The sequence below is a fragment of the Phlebotomus papatasi genome, chromosome 3 (assembly GCF_024763615.1).
Source record: "Phlebotomus papatasi isolate M1 chromosome 3, Ppap_2.1, whole genome shotgun sequence".
Lineage (NCBI taxonomy): Eukaryota > Metazoa > Arthropoda > Insecta > Diptera > Psychodidae > Phlebotomus > Phlebotomus papatasi.
Window position 1 is genome coordinate 71791898 of NC_077224.1, and position 20767 is coordinate 71812664.

At 33.8% G+C, this 20767-nt stretch overlaps 2 protein-coding genes across 3 annotated transcripts in view; one reads left to right on the forward strand and one right to left on the reverse strand.

Annotated features, from left to right (window-relative positions):
- LOC129807695 (nuclear pore complex protein Nup93-1) overlaps positions 1-20767 on the reverse strand; it is a 90872-nt gene that overhangs the window by 23652 nt on the left and 46453 nt on the right. The window lies entirely within an intron of this gene.
- Positions 4272-20767, forward strand: part of LOC129807698 (uncharacterized) — a 33807-nt gene continuing 17311 nt past the window's right edge. Inside the window, exon 1 of one of the 2 annotated variants that reach the window (XM_055857146.1) lies at positions 4272-4885. The gene's annotated coding sequence lies outside the window, so the exon portion shown is untranslated. The remainder of the gene's footprint in view (positions 4886-20767) is intronic. The other variant, XM_055857145.1, reaches the window with a different exon arrangement.

The window sequence follows — 20767 nt, forward strand, 5'->3', positions numbered from 1 at the left end:
CGTTTTAATGCGATCCAGTGTAGTTTTCAGGGTCCACCGCGGTCTTAACGTTGCTTTCCAACCTCTAGAGCAAATGTGGAATATTTTCTAATCCAGGATAAATTACATTTTAGGCTCGCTTTAAAAAATATAAAGGAAGAACTACAAGAAAACATATTTCGTTAAATTATTCGAAAATGTTTGTGAATTCCCACTGGGGACTTACAAAATGCTCGTAAATTGTATAATCCAATAAAATGTTCGCAAAAGTTTGTTTTTTTCACAAACATTGTTCGTACAATTTTATTTGTCTGGCAAAACTTTGCGAACCAATTGCAAAATTTTACAAACACCTTTTTGTGTGTTTACGAACATTTGCGAATAAATGTTTGTGAAAGAACAAAAAATGCTCGTAAACAGACCATGTTTCGAACATTGTTTATGAAAAAAATTCAAACTTTTACGACCTTTTTAGTGAGCTATACGATTAGCGAGAATTCCATAAGTCCACAATAGGAAGTTACAAATATTTACAAACAATTTTACGAAATATTTTCTTCGATCTATACAAATTTTACTTTAGATTGTAATTACTGTGGATCTTAAATATCCTATAGGTCTTAGCTTTCTATTATTTTGGCGGTAAGACACTCAAAATTTCATTAATCATTTATTTCGTCAACGTTAGTAAAGGCAAAACTTCAGAGTTCTAGGCTTAAAATTCAGGTTTCAGACATGTCAAACGTTTTATAAGCTTCACTGAAGTCATATTTGGGTAAAACTGTACTAATATAAATTTAAGTTTTATTAATAATAAATATTATTTTGACACTTTGAAAATGGATACATTTTTAAAAAGTTTCGCAGTTATAATTTGAAGTTATTTCGTATTTTTAAGATTCTTAATGTTTTTTTTTATTTTTGGATTTTCAATGTGAATTAAACTGAAATAATAAAAAGCTGACAAGTCTAGAAAACTTATAATTAAATGGAAGGCGTTAACCTCGAGGCAGACCTAGGACAAGGTGGCTGAATCAAATTCAGAATCTTGCCTTGAAACGCCTTAGGATCGAACCCGAACATCTTTCTGAAGTGACGGAGGATCGATAAGCGTGGGCTGCTAATTTGGATGTCATGGGCCCGCGACCCCAATAGGGATAAGCGGTTGAAAATGATGACGATGACAAACGAAAACAAAAAAATTAAACTTTAATAATACTTCTAAAATACTGTTAAATGAATTCTACTGGTAAATGAACGCAATTTGTGAAAAGAAAATTTAAAGAACTTTGTTTTTAAAATAAATAGTAAGACAAAAGAGTGAGGCCCAAACTAGAAATTCATACATTATTTTCAATAAACGAGAATTTAAACTTAATAAATAAACGAGTTTGAAACTTTAGCTTCAACCTTATGATTTTTGTATTCAATTATTAGTTCAATTTACAGTAAATTAGTTGAAGAATAAATTATATATTCCTGCGATCTTAGATGTTCAATCTTAGATATTTCTAAATCATTTATTGTTTTTCCAGAATTTATTAAACTTTAATCTTTAAGACTGAAAAATTGAAACTGTTCGTTTACGAAAGGGCAGTTTTTGGAATTAAATTTTCTGAGCTATTCTTCAATCATTTATTTGTGGCCAATGTATTGGCCCTGGGTTGGGACCTGTTCCCGAGGATTACTTTGTCATACTACCTCTTCATTTACTGACAATCGATAAAAACCAAGCAATGCTATGTTAAGATTAAAATTGTATAAGTCCAGTAATAAATATTTAGTTCTTTTTTATTTGGGATCAATCTTTAAGATGATTTCCCAAGTTGTCTTTAATTGATCTGATTAAATTCCAATTCCACGATCGAAACATTAGTAGAGAAAACCCGAATGAAAAACAGCTCACGAGACCGAAATTTCAATTCAGAAAGCGACCAGTGAATATACCTACTAGAATTTTCAAATCTGTCACGGTTAGAGACTCATATGGGTCTCTTGGAAAGAAAGGACATCACTTTTACTTTTTGCATAAACATCACAAATGAAATTTCATTTAATAGGCGTCAATATGTGTTAAGATAATGTTGATAGCTGGGCCTTTTGTCGTTGAGGATTTTGAACACTCTTTTGTATTGCGCTTGGTATTGAGTCTAATTTTAGCCCCAACTTAGAAGATGTTCCAGTAGTGTTTTAATATGTAGTGTCAAAATGAGCAGAAAGTATCACAATTTGGAATTTTGGTATTTCTCCACTTCTAAAATTTGTTTAGTTAGTCAACGATGCAGTCCTACGGTTGAGACCTTCTACAAGGGATCAAAACTTGGATCTTGTACTACTTTACATCAATTTTCCTCCTACTTCTCATCTATTGTCAGAAAATCGGTAAATACTCGTTGGGAATTTCTCCAAAAATATTGAAATTTATATAATTTATTTAATAAAATGCAAATATTTTATAAAAGGGCAATTTTTATTAAAATACCATTTATATAGAGATAGGTGTTCAAATTTCGTATCACAAATGGTACAGAAAAGGATGGAACTAGGTCATAATACGAGTTCTTAAAGTGTCAATAGGTCTGCATTTGATCCTAATTGCAAATTGTAAACCAACACAAGACCGAAACTCCAATTTTTGATGTTATTAGTGCGTTCTTTTCAATAACCAATTATACGGGCTTCAGACCTGGGCTTAAGTCATATGGCTAAATTCTCTCTTATTGGTCAAGATTTTTTGGAAAATTTTGATTTCTGATTGGATTATTAAGGGCAAATGACCTATGACATTCTGAAAAAAAAATAAAATCGATTGCTCTTGAAGATTTTGAGACCCTTAGGAACTGGGCTAAATCTCCTCTCTGAAGATGGTCTTAGACTGTCATGGTGAACGGATCGGTCAATTCGGATCAGGAGCACTAGTTGAGTTCTGCAAAAGTCCTGGAGGTCCCCACTTTGCTCTCATTAACTCTGACTGACGATTCTTTGTACGAAGTATAACAAAGTCTAAAATTAGACCATGTCTTACTGATAGCAGCCAAAATTCCGAATGGTAAAAATCTCTAAAAGACGACATTGCGGAGGATAATGTCCTGGAGGATAATGCTTTGCTTCCAGCAAGCGCGGATGCAATCTTGGGAGTAGCTATGACATTTTTGAGAATTCGAGATTTTGGCTTTCGGGATTTTGACCAGGACCTGTTCTTACGTATATAGGGGAAATTGAGACACCACCGAACATGGGGAAGTACCGAACACTAATTTTTATTACTAAACTACTAGGACTATGACGACCATTTCTTCAGTAGACGAGTATCCTTATAGTATCTTACTGAGAAAAAAAGGGGGTGCGATTAACTTTTTTTCTCGTAACTTTAACACTTTTTAGGAGTAAAAATATATTATATCAATATTTTTTAATGTTAATTTTACACCTTTTTTAGTGTAAAATTAACATGAAAAAGGGTAACTTTAACCCATAATATACCTAAAAAGCATAATATTTACACCGATTTCGCATCAATACTGCAGGGTAAAATAAACATTTCCGGAATGTTATTTTAACTTTTTCAGATTTCTTCTTTCACACGTATTGATCCTAAATCGGTGTAAATGTTATGCTTTTTAGGTGTATTAGGGATTAAAGATACCTTTTTTTATGTTAATTTTACCCTTAAAAAGGTGAAAAATTAACATTAAAAAATGTTGATATATTTTTACACCTAAAAAGTGTTAAAGTTATGAGGAAAAAATTAATCGCACCTTCTTTTTTTTCTCAGTGTTACGACGAATGTAGACACAAAGCAAATGCAGTTAGCACAGTTGCTGATTCAATCGCCACGATTTGTATTTCAATTATTTCAATCCTGAGTTTTAGGAATTTATTTATGTTTCTATTACAATGATGATTGGAGGGTTTGGCACTTGCCCTGGTTGACCCTTCTCTAAACATTACTATTGATTACACAATTCTATCAAGACTGGATAAGTTTCTAATAGGTGCTTTGTACAAAAGCCAGCAGATCCACTTTCCCTTGATTGTTTATTGACATTCTATGGGACCCCCTTTTTCGAAATATCACATGGATAGAAAGCACTTTCAACGAAGGATGATCATATGCAGGAAGATGCACTTCTCACCTGCCAAACCAATCTTGTGCTATTGACTGCCCAACTATATTTACACAGACTTTTCTCTTTCATCGCATCGATCCCAATCCACCAGCCGTTTTCACCTGAATGAGGTGTGCTGCTGGTTTGGTGTAAGTCTTACAGACATCATGAGATCTCTTGGGCTTTAGTCCGCGTTCGACTGCAACTCGAGGCGGTTGCCATCGACTTCTTGTGCTTTGCGAATGTGATCTACGGAACAATTTCTCATGTGCTCGCGCGCACATTGAGGGCCCCCCTTTATTGAGTATCTTTTGGTGATCATCTGCCAAGTGATTCACAAGAGTGTCTCTCTTCTGTGGGAAAAAAGTGTGTCTTGGAGGTACATCGACCACAAATGGTGTTAATTCTTGTGAGAGGTTATTGTCTGTGTGAAATTTTGCAAGAGAACCCCAACTTCTTGTGACAGTGAGATAGATAATTTTATTGCCTGTGGTTAGCAAGATCTTGCTGGAATTTTCAAATAAGGTGCATAGAGAGTTGGAGTGATTTGTGGGATCAACATTCTTTAGTGCCCACGGAATAAAAATTCAAAATTGTGCTGTGTGGAATATCTTTTTTTTTTTTTGGATTAATCGCACAAGTTATGCACTAATTGACCAAGTTGTGTGCAAATGTGCAATATTCATGAATGGATTATCGGTGAGCAGGAAGCTTGAGATTGCATGAGGCAGTAAATAAGATCAATCATACCATAATTGACCACGGAAGACGCAACTGAAGCCCAAGAGAGATTGAAAGTGAGTGTTATTTCGATATTAGGTCAATTTCTCATTTTTTTTCTCTCTCAAATTATCTTTTGAAAATATAATTTATGAGAAAAAAGGCGGGATTTTTCTCCGGGCAATCTCACGTACATAAAATACAAAAAAAGGTAAATATTTCTCATGCAAAAACAGCCACTACCATGCAGAATTCTTACATTCAACATCTTACTTCAATGGGATTTCTGCACTATCATCGATTTGAATCTCCAATTTGAAATAACCTGCCAGTCACTTTTTTCACGTGTGTGTTCAGCATTTCAACCCAATAAATGCGAAAAGTCCATTGAAGTTGCGCGTTGCGCCTAGCAAGATAGAGTTTCCTCAATTAACTTTTTTAATTGAAAACCCAAGAGATTGAATGACAAATTGTATTTGATTTAGAGATCTTTGGAGTCACAAAGCTCGTGGAATTAATGATCAGGCCTCATTAAAATTTTCCCTTTTGAGATATGCTATGAAAGTCTCTTTTTCTCGATTGCATGTAAACTGTTGTCTCTTTTTTTTTCCATAAAATAACCGAGGAATTTCTCACAAAATCACTTTTATGAACCGCAGACTTTCCAAGTGCATTTGATAGTTTGAATATTAGAAAATGTTGCTCTAAATTTATTGGTTTCAATTTAGAAGGGTATTCCTTGATTTCAATATTAAATTTTAAACACCTGAGGCTATTTAAGGTGCTACAAAAAAAAGTATCTAATGGACAAGAAAATTCAAGCGCTAATCTATTCTTTCTTTTCTTAATAATAATTATAAAATCGATAGTGTTTGTGCTTTAGAGTCATAATTGAATATTTCCTGAATGAACTAATCAATATTACTTTAGGGAGTGTCTCCTGTGAAAGACCTCGAGACTTTCCAACAATGATGTCGTATTATAGAGATTTCTTGACAGCGAATTTTTTGCCTAGTAAAAAAATATTTAAAGAGTAGGTAACTAAACAATTATTAATAGTGACATAATTTAACAAAACATTTTTGAGGCCAAAATAATAAAAAAGTGATAGTCAAATATTATACAAAATTATTAAATATTTAATCATAAAAAAGAAACCTAGGGCAAAACGAAAACTTCTAAATTCGATATATCTTCCAATGAAAGGACATAGGCTACAAATTTTTACCATAGATAGGCTTTGAGCAAGGAAATTTCCTTATAGGAGACAGCAAAGTTGATGAATTTATTTTCCAAATGTTATTCATTAATAAGTGTTCCCAGTATCATTATGAAAATTGTTAAAAAAAAATAATTTTGCTACATTTTGTCTGTCTCTATTTTTTTAGTTCTTTTTCAATTTAGTGGCTGGAACTTGACAATATTTAAAACATTCAAAATTGTAGTCAAACAGAGAACGTGATAGCACAAAAATATTTTAAGGGATGAAATATGTGGGTCCCAGTCTAAATCCCGATAGCCAAAATTCCGAACGCCAAAATAGGGAATGGGTCAAAATACCAAAAAGCCGAAATTCAGAATGACGTAAAATACCAAACGAACCAAAATTCTGAAAATCAAAATCTCGAAAGCCAAAATCCCGAAAGGCAAAATCAGGAATAGGTTAAAATCCTAAAAAGCCGGAATCCCGAAAGCCAAAATCAAGAATAGGACGAAATTCTGAAAAACCGAAATGTCGAATGAACCAAAATACCGGATGAGCTAAAATCTCTAACACCAAAATTCCGAATTCTTAAGATCGTCGTAGCTACTAGAACGATTGCACCATGTACCCACGCTTGTTAAAGGCAAAGGAAAATTTCCAGTGCTTTAGGAATTTATTCCTCAAATTATCCTCCGTATATTTCCGTACCTTTCAGGATTTTAAACATTCTGTAATGGTATATTGATTTTCGGGATTTTACCTTTCGAGAATTTGCATTTCGAGTTTTTGGCTTTCGGGATTCTGTCCGGCGCCGAAATATTTACTAAATATTAAAAAATAATTTTGAAAATTTAAAAACAATATTAATAGATACAATTGATAGCACAATTATTTGGAATATTGTATTAAAAACGTATCAAATGAGTCATGTCTTATAGAACCTATGATGAAACTTCCACTTTTTTCTTGAGAGGTTAATTAGAAATACTAAGACGGCAGTAGTCGCAATAAACGAACATTTAAAATGTTAAACTGATTAAACCCTTTTTTAAGCTGGTCGACGAATAAAACAACTTTCTATCTATCTAATTACGCAATTCTCTTTTACAGAGTTTTGGAATATAAACTATGCATTTACCTGAATATAAAAGCATTGAGCACTTCATAAAACATATTTTTGCCCCAAGCTTTTATACTTTTCATCCAATTGTAATCGAATCTGACTCAACTAGAAAAGTATTTTATGTAAGCCCAGATGGGGCTCACCTAAATAGAAGAATACAAACTTAGAGGGAAATTGGAGAACTGAAGGTGTCACCCATTTTTCACTTCATGAGAGTGAACCGTCCACGGCGACTGATGCTCACTCACTGAAGACTGAGGACATTTACCTAACAGTAAGAGCCCCAAAGCAACCTTTCAGCACCCATGAGGATGGTAGGGGTTGGGCGTGTCAAAGGAATAAAGGATTAGGATTGGTGGGTTGTGGCCGTCGACTGGGTTGACATGTTTCGAATAGGCCACACGCTCTACAATTCGGCCAATCCTGACAAAGCTGCCGTCCCTTGGCAGCGTGGTGAATGGTAGGAGCCCCAGGCCAGGACCGTATGCTACCAACCTGCTCCTTTAGCCCAGAGCACCACAACACCTAGGAATCCAGTATACCAGGAAGGCGAATTAACCTTTAAGTTCCGTGTTACATAGAGCGCTCGAATCCACTTATCACCATGGATCGAATGATTAAGCAAGCTTAATCCCACAGTCCTATTAACTACTAGGCGCTGTGACCTGGTCTGCCACCGACCAGAAATGGAGGCCCCGCGAGAAGCTACAACATGGGAACGTGTTATAGCTACTCACTTCATTTGTAGGGGTGACACTCCCCGGACTCAATGATTGAGAAAGTGCCCGTGAGAAGCGCGAGCCAACAGAGTAGCTGTTTGGGCAAATCACATTCTTTGACGTGGGCATTCTAGAGATTTGGAGATCGCCTAAAATACCCGTGAAGAGCCAAAAACCCACAGCACCTGTTGGAGCCAATCACTGCATTAGGAGTGGACACTTCCGCACATCACTGGCCGAAAACCCACAGTCCACGTAGGTCAAGCTAGTCTCGTTCCTCAATGCGCATTCCTCACACAGTACCCCTGTGTATACGGACATCTTGTCCTTTCCTGTGGCATTTTCCCAATCACTAAGTTTCTGTGATTGACTTCCTCAAAAACATCTGCAACGCTAACTTATCCGTCAACTGTCCTTTAACAATTACTTTCACAGAGCTCTGTTGTTTTGGTATTGTTGTCTGCATATTCATGGCAATTCCTTTTGGATCATGATCATGACGTTGACCTCAGTTCAGTTTTATCACTTTGATTACTCCTCCAATATCAAATTCCTCGGTGCTATTCTGACTGAATTTCCTTAGATCCAACCAGAAGTATCCATGTAGAAGCCTGCCAATAATGTGACCTATTGGGAGCATTACGTCTTTGAAGTGAACAACTTCAGTGATTTCTAGTTACAAACTCTTTGTCGCGATTATCTTCAGCATCCAGAATACTACTGCCCCATGCCTTTGTACCCCGTGAAACTCCTGTCGCATATTAACTTGACATTTTCAGTCTTTAGTGTAGTCGACTCCTTCGTTGAATCTCTTCTGTTGTAGTTCAATTCTCTGATAAGAACCCTTTAACGGTCCTACTGGTTATATTTCTGTTGTCTTGCATTCAAATTAGATGTCATCCGTGTAGTAGAAGTTCGCTGTAGTGTAGAATGTGCGCTCTGTCGAATACTGCTCCTGTTGGTTTCCAATGTGAAGTCTTCTTTTCCTCCCTCTGGAACAAACTCGGTGTGTTCGGCGCTTTCGGTCCCTGTTCCCTAACTTTGGGATGTAGTGATTGTATGCATCACACTCCTGGCCAGATTCTGTCCGCTTTGTTGTAATTGGATCGTACCTCTGGACCTAGGAATCTGATCATACCACTATCCCATGATTACCGTTTTCATCATGTGATACATTTACCGACCGTGTGTTTTAGAGTTTATAAAGTATCGCTCCTATTCTCCGAATATACCCCTAAATACCGTGTCCTACTTATAATAATATATAGCCTGTCATTGATGAGTTGAGTTTTATTGTCCCTTTGCTCGGATAAAACCCGTTGACTCCAGCCTTTCTGTACTCCTGCCATTCTGTTTTTCTTCTAGTATTTCATGAAATACGTTTCATTTATATTCGTTTATTCCTTTCATACATTACAGTCGAATCTTGTAAGAGTCCCCTGTACTATTTTTTTTCATACATAAACACTGTTGAAGATTCCATTATTTTCTTGATGCCGTTCCCTTAGGTCCAGAGCACAATAACCCCCGTCCTGCAAACATGCCTTCGAAATCTCATATGAAAGTAAGAGAGATTAACATATCTAGATCTCACTCATTCTCATTGAAACATCAAAAGCACACCTACAAAACAAAAACTATTGTGCGTTGCGAATTACTCTACTATAATGTTGGTTTTAGACTTCCTACTGCACACGTTGTTATATTTGGTTCATGTCTAACTCGATTATGATCTTGTTTGTGCTATGTTTATATTCACAATACGACTTTGTCCAAAAATTTTCATAATTACACTTCTGTCCGTATAATGTCATCTATCTCTTGTTATAGTAACGACTGTTATCACTTCGTACAACATCTTCCTTAAAACCTCATCGTATGTGTGAAACCCTTACACACAGCATACTATTTCTTCATACTCCTGTTAGATTCCATACAATTTGTTTATTTCATACACAACGCCATCTATTTGCGAATCCGTGCGATACAACTTTCAACTCAAAGTTTTGAATATTTCAACCGTCAACCTAAATGAATATGTTGTCCTACTTTCTACCTGTGCACTTTCGACAGCAGAAAAAGGTTTTTCCCTCATTATCCCGTGATCCTAAAAATGTGTACCTTTAATATGATTCGATTTCTGAATACTAAAAATATTGATCCCATAAAGTGTAATACAATATCACTGATTCACAGATTTGAAATTCTTAACACCGAATCCTGCATTAACGCGTTTATTTTGAACTAGACTTTACTTTCCTTTCTTTACTTTAAGTTGAATTACAACATGCGATAGACGTCGGGATTCTCTTTACATTAACTGTTTTACTTGATATCCCCGAGATACTGTAAAAGTCCTTTGACTATTTTAAAACCGACCGTCAAAAATAACCTTCTTTTCCTTCAAGATCTGTCTAATTTAATGAATCCTCAGATGCCGCAATAAATGCTTTGATGCTAGATTGCTTACACGTCATATTGATATATTCTTAGATAACTCCCAAAATTTTCGGATTTCTTTAACATTTAACCCATCCGCATCTATCACATATTATATCTCTCGAAACCTAGATTATCCTGGATAAGCCATTTCTGTACAATTGACATACGCATCTTTGCCGGAAAACAATTTCTAGTTACTTTATTATCTTGCATAACACGGTAAGCATAACCCGACGGTCTTACAAATAGGTTTCGTATATTTGCTCCAGCTTCGTGGAAGATCATACATGTTCTCTACTTGATCACCTCTTTCTCTCTCTTCATGTAAAATCCAGGACAAACTTCCTTTTCATGTAATTTCACTGTGCCATGTAAACAAATTATGATTGAAAAAATTCAAAACGAAGAATTCATTCAGTGACTGTTATGAGATCCACACGCTAGAGAAAGTGATATCTATCTTTTACATTATTGAAGAAATTTTGACAGTTTTCTCTGGCATCAACAATTTACTTCAATATGGCAACTATTGACGAACATTCATTATAGTGTGTAAAGGCCATTAATGTTCCGAATGACAGCGTGTTCCTATTCCTCCCATTTAGATAATTCCTTCTCTCGCAATAATGATCTATCAGTCTCTAAGGAGTCATTTTCAAACTACGAACAGTCCATCTGTAGTATTTCCATATATCGCCTGAACGAATTACGATCTTCTGTTGATGTAGATGGTTCGACAAAGCCTTTCCCAATCAATAAACTACTATATTTTCTGCGCGAGTGTTGTACAACTGAAGTTAATTTCCATGTCGCAAATGTTGACTAAAATAAGCGTCGCGTCGATATGGTTACGTTTCATGATATTCCCTATCGTATTCAACCTAGATCTACACGCGATTTAGTGTCTTTATGTTACGTAGCCCTGTATTCCCGTATGTATTAAGAATTCTAAAGAGATTATATTAATATTAAGACTTTTTCAAAATACTATCTAATTGTTACTGAATTCGACTTATATAACCGTGAATTACCCGTCTTATTTATCTATCATATATCTGCCATCTGAAATCCGCTTCCTTAAATTTTGAGTTACCCCTTTTATTCCAAAATATTCCTTTTTGATTGAGATCAGATCCAAGAGCATGTGGTTGGGAAAGTTTTCAAATTTCTCTAGGTATGGCGACACGGCATAATGTTCTTTCGAAGATCCTTCGTTTCGTTAATAATTATCCGATGTCTAATATATTTTACAGTTTGTGAAAAATGTGGTATGCAGCTGTATACATTTTAAAAGCATTACACATATCTATTTATGTGGGTTTTATTGCAAGGGATACGTTTTCGACCCGAGTATCTGACTATCCCGGAAATCCCAAGACCCGCCTAATGAGTGGTGCATTGTAAAACTGTAAAACCTTTTTTGTAGGATAAATTGCAACATTGTCGGTATGTCTGTTTGAAAAACCTAATTACTTCATTTCCATAAGGCGCTTGAACTAATGGGTCCTTGCAACACATTTGGGTTTTCCCAATTTGCTTGTCGATCCTTTTGCATTTATGTTATGATCCCTGAATGAGGTGTTGTTTTTCGTTCCTTAACCCAGACGCATTTCTTTTTGGGTCTAAGCAATTGAAAAACTCATTTAGACCATTTCCTCTAACGCATCCTTTCAATATAACATTAAGTTTGCCGACGTGTCGGGTCCCTTTGTCTGCAAAAATATTTCAATATTTTACAGCCCCTATCATAAACCTAACTTTGTACCCTTCTCTACCAGCATTTTTTTGGGTTATTCCCATACTTTCGAAAATGGATTACTCATCTTTATCATTTTCTTTCCTTTCTTCTTATATTTCAACATTATCATTATGAATTCCAATTTTTAATATTTTAATATGTCCTTCAATTCCGTGATCGCGGTAATGTTCGTGAAGCATATGTGGTATTGATCCTTGATCGCGTAAACTTTCTGAAGATAAGTATTTAATATCAAACGTCTTATCACTTATAGATATCAATATAAACCTCTGACATTCATAATTGTGGCGCGTCTTCAATTTAAAATGTGTCCTTCTCTTTACCTTATGTAGCCTATACAACTGAAATTATAGTTTCTCCTAAGATCAAATCTATACGAATTCCTTCAAATTCCCAATTTTGATTCAATTTACAACTGCAATGGAAAATCTCATTCACACACACTTTCGAGGGCCCTCTATCACACATCAATCTCACAGATCATTCATCGACACAGCTTCTAAGTTCCATTTGCAATTATTCTATGTCTCATCCGAAATGTTATAATCTTATTGCTAGATGAAATTTTTGCTTTTCATTGACCTCTTAAATCTTCCGATATTTATTCGTCATCGACCGGGTGTTAAGTATCGCTATGAAAAGATTATTTGCTAATGTTTCGAAGAGTAGTTTTGCTCAATTAATATTTTAATTTAACCTACGTAATCCTACGAAATCATTTCCTTGCATACGGCCCTACAGACTTCTAAGTTATTTTGCTAACATCTTCTGATCTCGATCATAAATTTACTAAGTTGCGCACTAAAAGTTATTCTTGGTAAATCATGAAAAACTCGCGCTAGATCTATTAAAATAGTTGTCTCAAATGTAGATTTATACCTTTTCTATTAAATTTGATTCACTATGTGTTTCCGTAAAGAAGTGGTCATGGGACGTGAAAACAATTATTTATTAATGGAATTAATAGTGATTTTGAAGACTATATCACAGATGCTACGAAATGATGAAGTTATGGAGGACTTGCATCCGAAAGTATCCCTGACGAACTTTTAATTTGTGGCTGTGATTTAGATCCTTAATAAATTTAAAACACGTTCAAAATGATATTTATAATTTTTAGTTATCGTTTGCACAAATTTCCCAGCAAATCATCCCTCACTTTTCCTTTGATGATAACACGTCAAATATTTGATTGATATTATATATACTTCTATGAAATTGGCACTCATTATATCTGTAGCTACGATTGCTCAATATAAATAACTTTTTCTAGAAATTTAATTGGAATGGACTTATCTCAAAATCTTTCTCCGATGATCTCTCTGTACTAAGACCTCCATCCTCACAATTACTTTCTTGAAGAATTCCTCGCTCTTATCTTAAGGCTCCACAATCTCCTGGCTCCACAATACGATGTCTCCTCCGCGTTGGCTTAGTGATCCCGCATGGACTCCCCAGTCATCTGCAGACTTTCCTCGACAGGAATCCTCCATCTTATCTTCTGTGTTCTCGTAGTATCACTGGACTTTACACATCACGACCACAATGCAAGATTAATTAAAGTCTCAACACAACAACTGTAACAATTAATCAACTGTTCTTTTCGCGATCCACTTTTGGGGAATGGGGATCCCACTTCTGAATTTGTAAGCCCAGATGGGGCTCACCTAAATAGAAGAATACAAACTTAGAGGGAAATTGGAGAACTGAAGGTGCCACCCATTTTTCACTTCATGAGAGTGAACCGTCCACGGCGACTGATGCTCACTCACTGAAGACTGAGGACATTTACCTAACAGTAAGAGCCCCAAAGCAACCTTTCAGCACCCATGAGGATGGTAGGGGTTGGGCGTGTCAAAGGAATAAAGGATTAGGATTGGTGGGTTGTGGCCGTCGACTGGGTTGACATGTTTCGAATAGGCCACACGCTCTACATTTAAAAAAAATATTTTTACACCCTTAAAAAATACAGCTATTAATTTAGAAAATCCACAATCGATTTTATTTACTTCAATCATCATATTTATTTCAGTTAAAATCATGCTCTTCAAAGAAGAGGAAAGTGTAACACATTTTTGATAAATTAATAAATAAAAATTAATACTAAACTCTCTAATTTATAAATATCATTTTGAGGTTTTTTACATTGATCTTCAGCAGAAACTGAATTCGTTAACAATGAAGATAATTAATAGAACTTGCAATGAATAACAGCCCGTGTCGAACAAGGACGCTAAAATTTTTTAAAATGTACAAAATCCTATTGCAATCCATATCGAATTTTTGATCTATTATGAAAAACATAATTTTGCTTAAAGATAAAAGATATTTGCAAAAAAGCATTAAATACGTTGAGACAGTTTGAAGACCTATCAATCATTACTCGCAGTCAAATGCAAAGCAAGCGGAAGTACAGTAGAGTTCCTCAAATTTGAAAATTTGGAGGGTACAGATGACATTTTTGAACAATATTTTCAAAAACGTAACAGAATTTATGTGAAATGCACTTTCCTTAAATTAAGAAAAATAACTTTGGAGAATATATCAATTTAATTTATTGTGAAATAAATGGAATTTGTTGCGGAAATTAATATAATACGATAATATTGAGGAAACATCATAGAAAAATAGTTATAATTCAAACTCCACCCAAAACTTTCTTCACATAACCTCAAATTTTACATTTTGAATTCACCCGTCGTTCAAATTTGAGGAACTCGACTGTATGAAAAAAATAAACAATTTCTAGAAACTATTGGATCTTTTTTATGTTATTTAACAACAAGAAGGGTATTCTAAAATTAAAGGTTATGTAAGATCTAACCTTGAAAACGAAAGATATTCCACAAGAAAGAAGTTTCCAAGTTCAATATAACAATTATAATTTCCTCCCATAAATCGAAAATCTACCACAGTCCTCACAATCGTTTAGAAACACATCAGAAGCAATTTAAATAGTATGCGTATATTGTATTTATGATAAAATTTGGTAGGGGAGATTGGGGCAAAAAGCCACAAATCGAAAAATTCAAAATTCAATATCTTTCAAGGTAAAAAAGATAACAGCTCAATTTTTTCTATAGATAGCCTCTATAGACCTTCTTAAGAAAATAAAAAATATCGAAATTTTTAGCCCTGTTTTTTAAATATTTTAATAATAATAATAATAATGCTGGCACAACATTCCATGAAGGAACAAGGCCTTCTAGCAGGGGATTTCTAGACATGCATTATTATTTTTTTCTTGTACAGGATGAAGTTGTCAGTCCCATGCCCCGTGGAATCAAGTGCAGTGAAGCTCACTGGATGCAATCCGAACACCTTTAACGCCAGAAAAATTCCTGGTGACCTAAAGGGGATTCGAACCCGGGACACTTGCATCATAGAGCGAGTACTCTACCACTTGATCCATGCCCTACACTTTGAACTTATCTTTATCGAAAAACGTAAATTAATGAAAAACGCCATATTACTCACATTTTATTAGAAACATTAAATAAATTTCAACATTTTGACAAAAGGGGTTCCCTGTCGAAGAGGTATTTCTTCGACCCTATAACCCACTAAAAATTTCGTAAAAGTTTGTACTTCTTCATGAACATTGTTCGTAGCATACATATCTAACAAGAATTCTTTTGTTTACAAACATTTGGTGGTACATTTTTGTTTGTCTCACAAAACTTTACTAATGACAAAATCTTACAAACATTTACGAATAAATGTTTGTAAGTGAACAAAAAATGCCTGTCAAATGATAATTTTACGAACAATGTTTGTAAAAAAGTATATTACAGCCCAAAAGTGTAACTACAGTTGTACTGGGACATGAATCCACAAATAAATAAATAAGCATTTACAAATTTTTTAGTGTGTTATAACGATTTACGAGCACTTTGTATGTCCCTTATAGGAATTTACGAACAGTTTTAGGATATATTTTTTCCGTGTATAGATTATCCATCATTCTTTAGTCCAAAACTTTTTTAAATGAATTAATTAAACATGTGAGTAAGAACACCAGATGCACGATGAATTTTTAACGGTTAACGATTTCATCGCCAATTAAGAGTTTAGACGGTTAGGCACACTTAAGATGAAATACTCCCTAAACCTTTATGCAATAAGAAATTCCTTTTGAAGATGTAATAATTAATTTCCTCAAAAGATTGAAATGAATAGAAAAATATCAAACTAGTTGTCAATAATTTTAAAATTTATGGAAAAATTAATTGAAAATTAGATTCATTTAAGCAAATTGACTTTCCAAAACCATATTCACTTAGTCTTGGTGCAATGAATTCTCCAGCCACTTTACACTAAATTCCAACGAGAATTTCACAATTTCCAATCAGTTTTTTTGCTTTTGTAAACACCACGAGCTATTCAATCAAATGTTATTCAATGCACAACCCATAAGAAAGAGAAAGAAAATTATAATATTACTCAAAAGTTTCTGTGAAAGGCTTGTTTTTTAACTCATTCGCACCTCAATTCACTAAAAAACAACATAGAAAAAAGCTCTTTTGTGTGAAAAAATTGCAAAAGCTGCCGAAAAATCATGTAAAAAGAAACAGAAATTGAGAGAAGCATTTACCTATGAAAATTACAAGTTAATTAGGTGATCTAATGAGAAAGATTTTTCAATGATTTTTAACATTAAAATGCGTTGAGGAAGCAACCTCTGAAGACTTGTACTCAAATGAGGAAAAATTCAGACGCAATTCTCGATTAATTGGATGTGAAAAAAAAATCCCAACAACACCTTCTTAAGTATATTTTCCTAATTATTTATTCATCAGTGTGCTAAAAATCACCTACGAAGTTACAAGAAGACGCCTTATGAGAGACCCACAAAAACATTTGACTCATTCTCGTATAATTTTAAAGTTCTCTAGCAAATGGCCAATTTGTCATTGATTCAAAGTCAAATTGCTGGCTTTTGTGGCTCCAAACGACCATTAAAGAGCTCCCCAGGTTAAAAAAGGCAAAATACTTTCAATGGAGGGAAAGTGTGAAGAATTAGATCAACGGTGGAGAAAAACCTTGACCAAGTTGGAAATGGCGGGAAGAATTAGACACACTGACCACCACTATTTTTTCCACAATTGCATTGTGATAAGTCAGTGGGAAAATATGCATAAATCCTCTAAAGACTGTCATGATAAAATTGTTGCAATTGGGTTAATGTTACTATGTTACGAAGTTGTGATGTTTACTGTAGAACCAGACGGGAAAAAATAAACATAATATGATAAGAAAAGTTGTTTTAGGATGTGAGTCGAATTATTATCTAACAAAGTGCATTTTCTATATGTACACAGAAAGATTATGTTGCACTAACTAACCAAACGAATTTAGTCATTTAATTCAGAGGGAAGAGCTAATGAAGTGAAATTTAGTTATTGCAGTAATGTGAATATCCCTCAATTAAAAGCCAATTGAAAGATATTTCCTGAATACGTAACCTCAAATTTGAGATAGTTTTGAAATCTAAATTGAGCTAGTTTCATTGTAATTTTCAGTTTTAATGTGTAGATAATTTACGATATCGTACATAGACAGATTATGAGGTACAAATTTTCTAATATTTAATAATGTCTTTAAATTGAAGATAATTTTGCGTTAGGTTTATGAACATAACCTCAAATTCAAAGGAAGTATCATACAGTTAAAGGAGAGTTTTCAGGCTTCGCATACACTCTGGCTTGGAACACTTCATATTTATAACTACCTATTAAAATTTTTTCCCATTAGGATAGATCAGATTCATTAAAGGTATATGGGAAAAATATGAAGTGTTCGAAATCAGAATGTGTGCGAAGTCTGAAAGCCTTTCCTTCATTATTTTAATTTAATCCTGAATTTAGATTTTCTATAGATCAAAATTTAATGCTCATTTGTTTTTTTTCTCAATGTAAAATAACTAGATAAACGTAAAACTTTTAAACGGTTTTTATTGACTAAGAACTTGAGACAACTTCAAACTTTTTTAGGATCGCATCATATGCAAGAAGCCAATTTGATGATTTTTTTATCAAAAATATCCTAGCCCAGGAATTAATCGAGGTACTACAAAAAATATCCCAGATATATTAGATGATGTCTACAAGAATCCGACTTTTATCGGTTCTAATTAATTAAAAAGGCATGGATCAAGTGGTTGAGCACTCGCTATGATGCAAGTGTCCCGGGTTCAAATCCCCTTTAGGTCACCAGGAATTTTTGTGGCGTTAAAGGTGTTCGAATTGCATCCAGTGAGCTTCACTGCACTTGATTCCACGGACATGGGACTGACAACCTCATCCCGTACAAGAAAAGATAGTAATGCATGTCTAGAAATCCCCTTGTGAGTGAGAAGGCCTTGTTCCTTCATGGAATGTTGTGCCAGCATTATTATTTATTATTAATTAATTCAAAAAACTTGATTTTCCCAGAATATTCATATTTTACTTTGGATACTCAGAGTCCCAAAATGGGAAAGAGTTAACAATTAATTTAGTAAGTACAACATAGAAGTTCGGAGAAAATCGTACCAGTATATCAACTAAAAATTGATCACCAATGCTAAGACGACGGTGGACGTTTGTTTCTTTTGTTCAGTTTCCTATACTACCACACTATGCTTGCAAGAGATTTGTGTTTCAAAAGTCAAGAATATATAAATAAATAATATAAAAGATAATAATATAAAATCTTGAACCTAAACTAGGATATGTTTAAAAAAACAAAATTTAATAAAATAAATTGAAAATTATTGTGTTAAAATTTCGATTGTTGAGCACTAAATTGCCATTTAGATTCTTTTTGGAAGACCTAATCAGGTCTCTCAAATAACTGCAACTTATTTACAAGTAGAACATCAACCCAACTTAAATTTTAAAGTATTAAAAAGGAACAAGATTAACTTTTCTTATCTTTAGATAATATTTAATCTTTAAATCTTTGAAGAATGGGCAAAAATGTATGGGAGCTGATTCAACTTTTCACCAGAGATGGGATTAGGCCGGTTTTGTAGGTTATTGATATAGGTATGTTTTGAAACTTATTGAGACCTAAACCAAAAAGGACTGTCAGTCCTAGGGAATTTAACAATGTCTTTCTAAAACTTTACAACATTGTCCATTTTATTTACAAGTTTAACCGATCTTAATGTAATTCGGCTCAAAGTCGACCTATGATTTAAGCTTTAAATATATATTTTTAGATTTTCCCTCTAACTACGTCATCTGATAGCTCCCATACAAACCAATCGTACTATAAAGCTATCGAATCATTCTATGAAAAATGAAACTCACTTTTTTCTCAATAACAGTTACATCGTAAGTTATTGATACCAAAGAACAATTTATAATGGAGGACTCAAGAAACATTTTCCTTAAACAAATCCTATATCTCGTCTTTTTCTCACTGAGTTTACAAATATTTCTCATAAATCAATAAATATCCTTTAATTCTACGAAAAGGATTACAAGTGAGATCTTCCTTCATTACAAATATATTCCCATTTAAAAAAGCAAAAGTTTTTTGTTACAAAAGAGTAAAAAAAATTGCAATGAATGTAACAGATCCATTAGAATAATTTTTCTTTGAATTTATTGTTTAAAGCTTTTGTATAAAGGTGTCTTGTAGGCCTTTTAGGACCCTACGATTTTCAGAGATTTTAAGTATTTTTGTAAGGGAGACACGTCCCCGCATACAATCCTTTAAAAGAATTTTATGGATATTCAAGGATTTATGGGGAAAATCTGGGAATTTTAAGAAAAGTAAAGAGGTATAGGGATATGATATATTATAGGAAAGTCTGTCATGAGTCCTCCTTTAAAAATTGTTTTTTGACATCGACAACCTAAAATGAACTTTTATATTGTAAAACAAGGATTTTTGTAAAGTAATCCACCCTATTTTTTTTAAAGAATATTTGTTATGATCTAGTACTGTTTGGACCATTATAGGCTGATCTTTATTGGATCGTTTTACCTGTTGTCCTTTACTTGCAAAACCTGAATCGTATTCTACAATAAAGATATTAAACTTTGATGTTCATTAAGACTTTAATCAAAAGTAATTAACTAATAAATCTACGATTATGAAGTAAATCACTAAGGATTAAAATCAGTTTTTAATGGCCGAGTTGGACATGCGAAGAAAAAATTAAATATTTTTAACTTTTATGGCCTCTACACATTAAAGAAATTTATGTCCATATTGAAGCAAATTCCCTATAATTGTGTGGAAAAAACCCTTCAGTATGGACATAAACTTCTCTAAAGTTTATTAGGGTGGGCCGAGAACCTCTTAAACTTTAAAATATTTAAAATGATTATGTGATCTTGTAATATATGGAATTTTCTTAGAATTTAATTCAGAACGGGAATTTTAATATTTGCCCTATGTTTTCGATAAATGTGATTTATCGAACCCATATTTTAAAAAATAGGGGACAGTGTCTTGTTTTTTAAAACGTATTGCTGAATCACATTTATTCAGTAACGTAGGGAAAATTTAGTCATTATTAAGCATGGGACCGTGCAAAGCCTGCGCACTATCCCCTACTTAATTTAATTTTTTCTCTCTTTGTCTCAGAATTGAGAGGTAAATAGCAAACTTCGTTAAAATTATCGATTAAATTTTAATTATCGATTGTCGCGAGGATCTAGAATTTCTTCAAATATTACAAAAAAAATTGTAATATCCCATTTGTCGTAAGTTTAA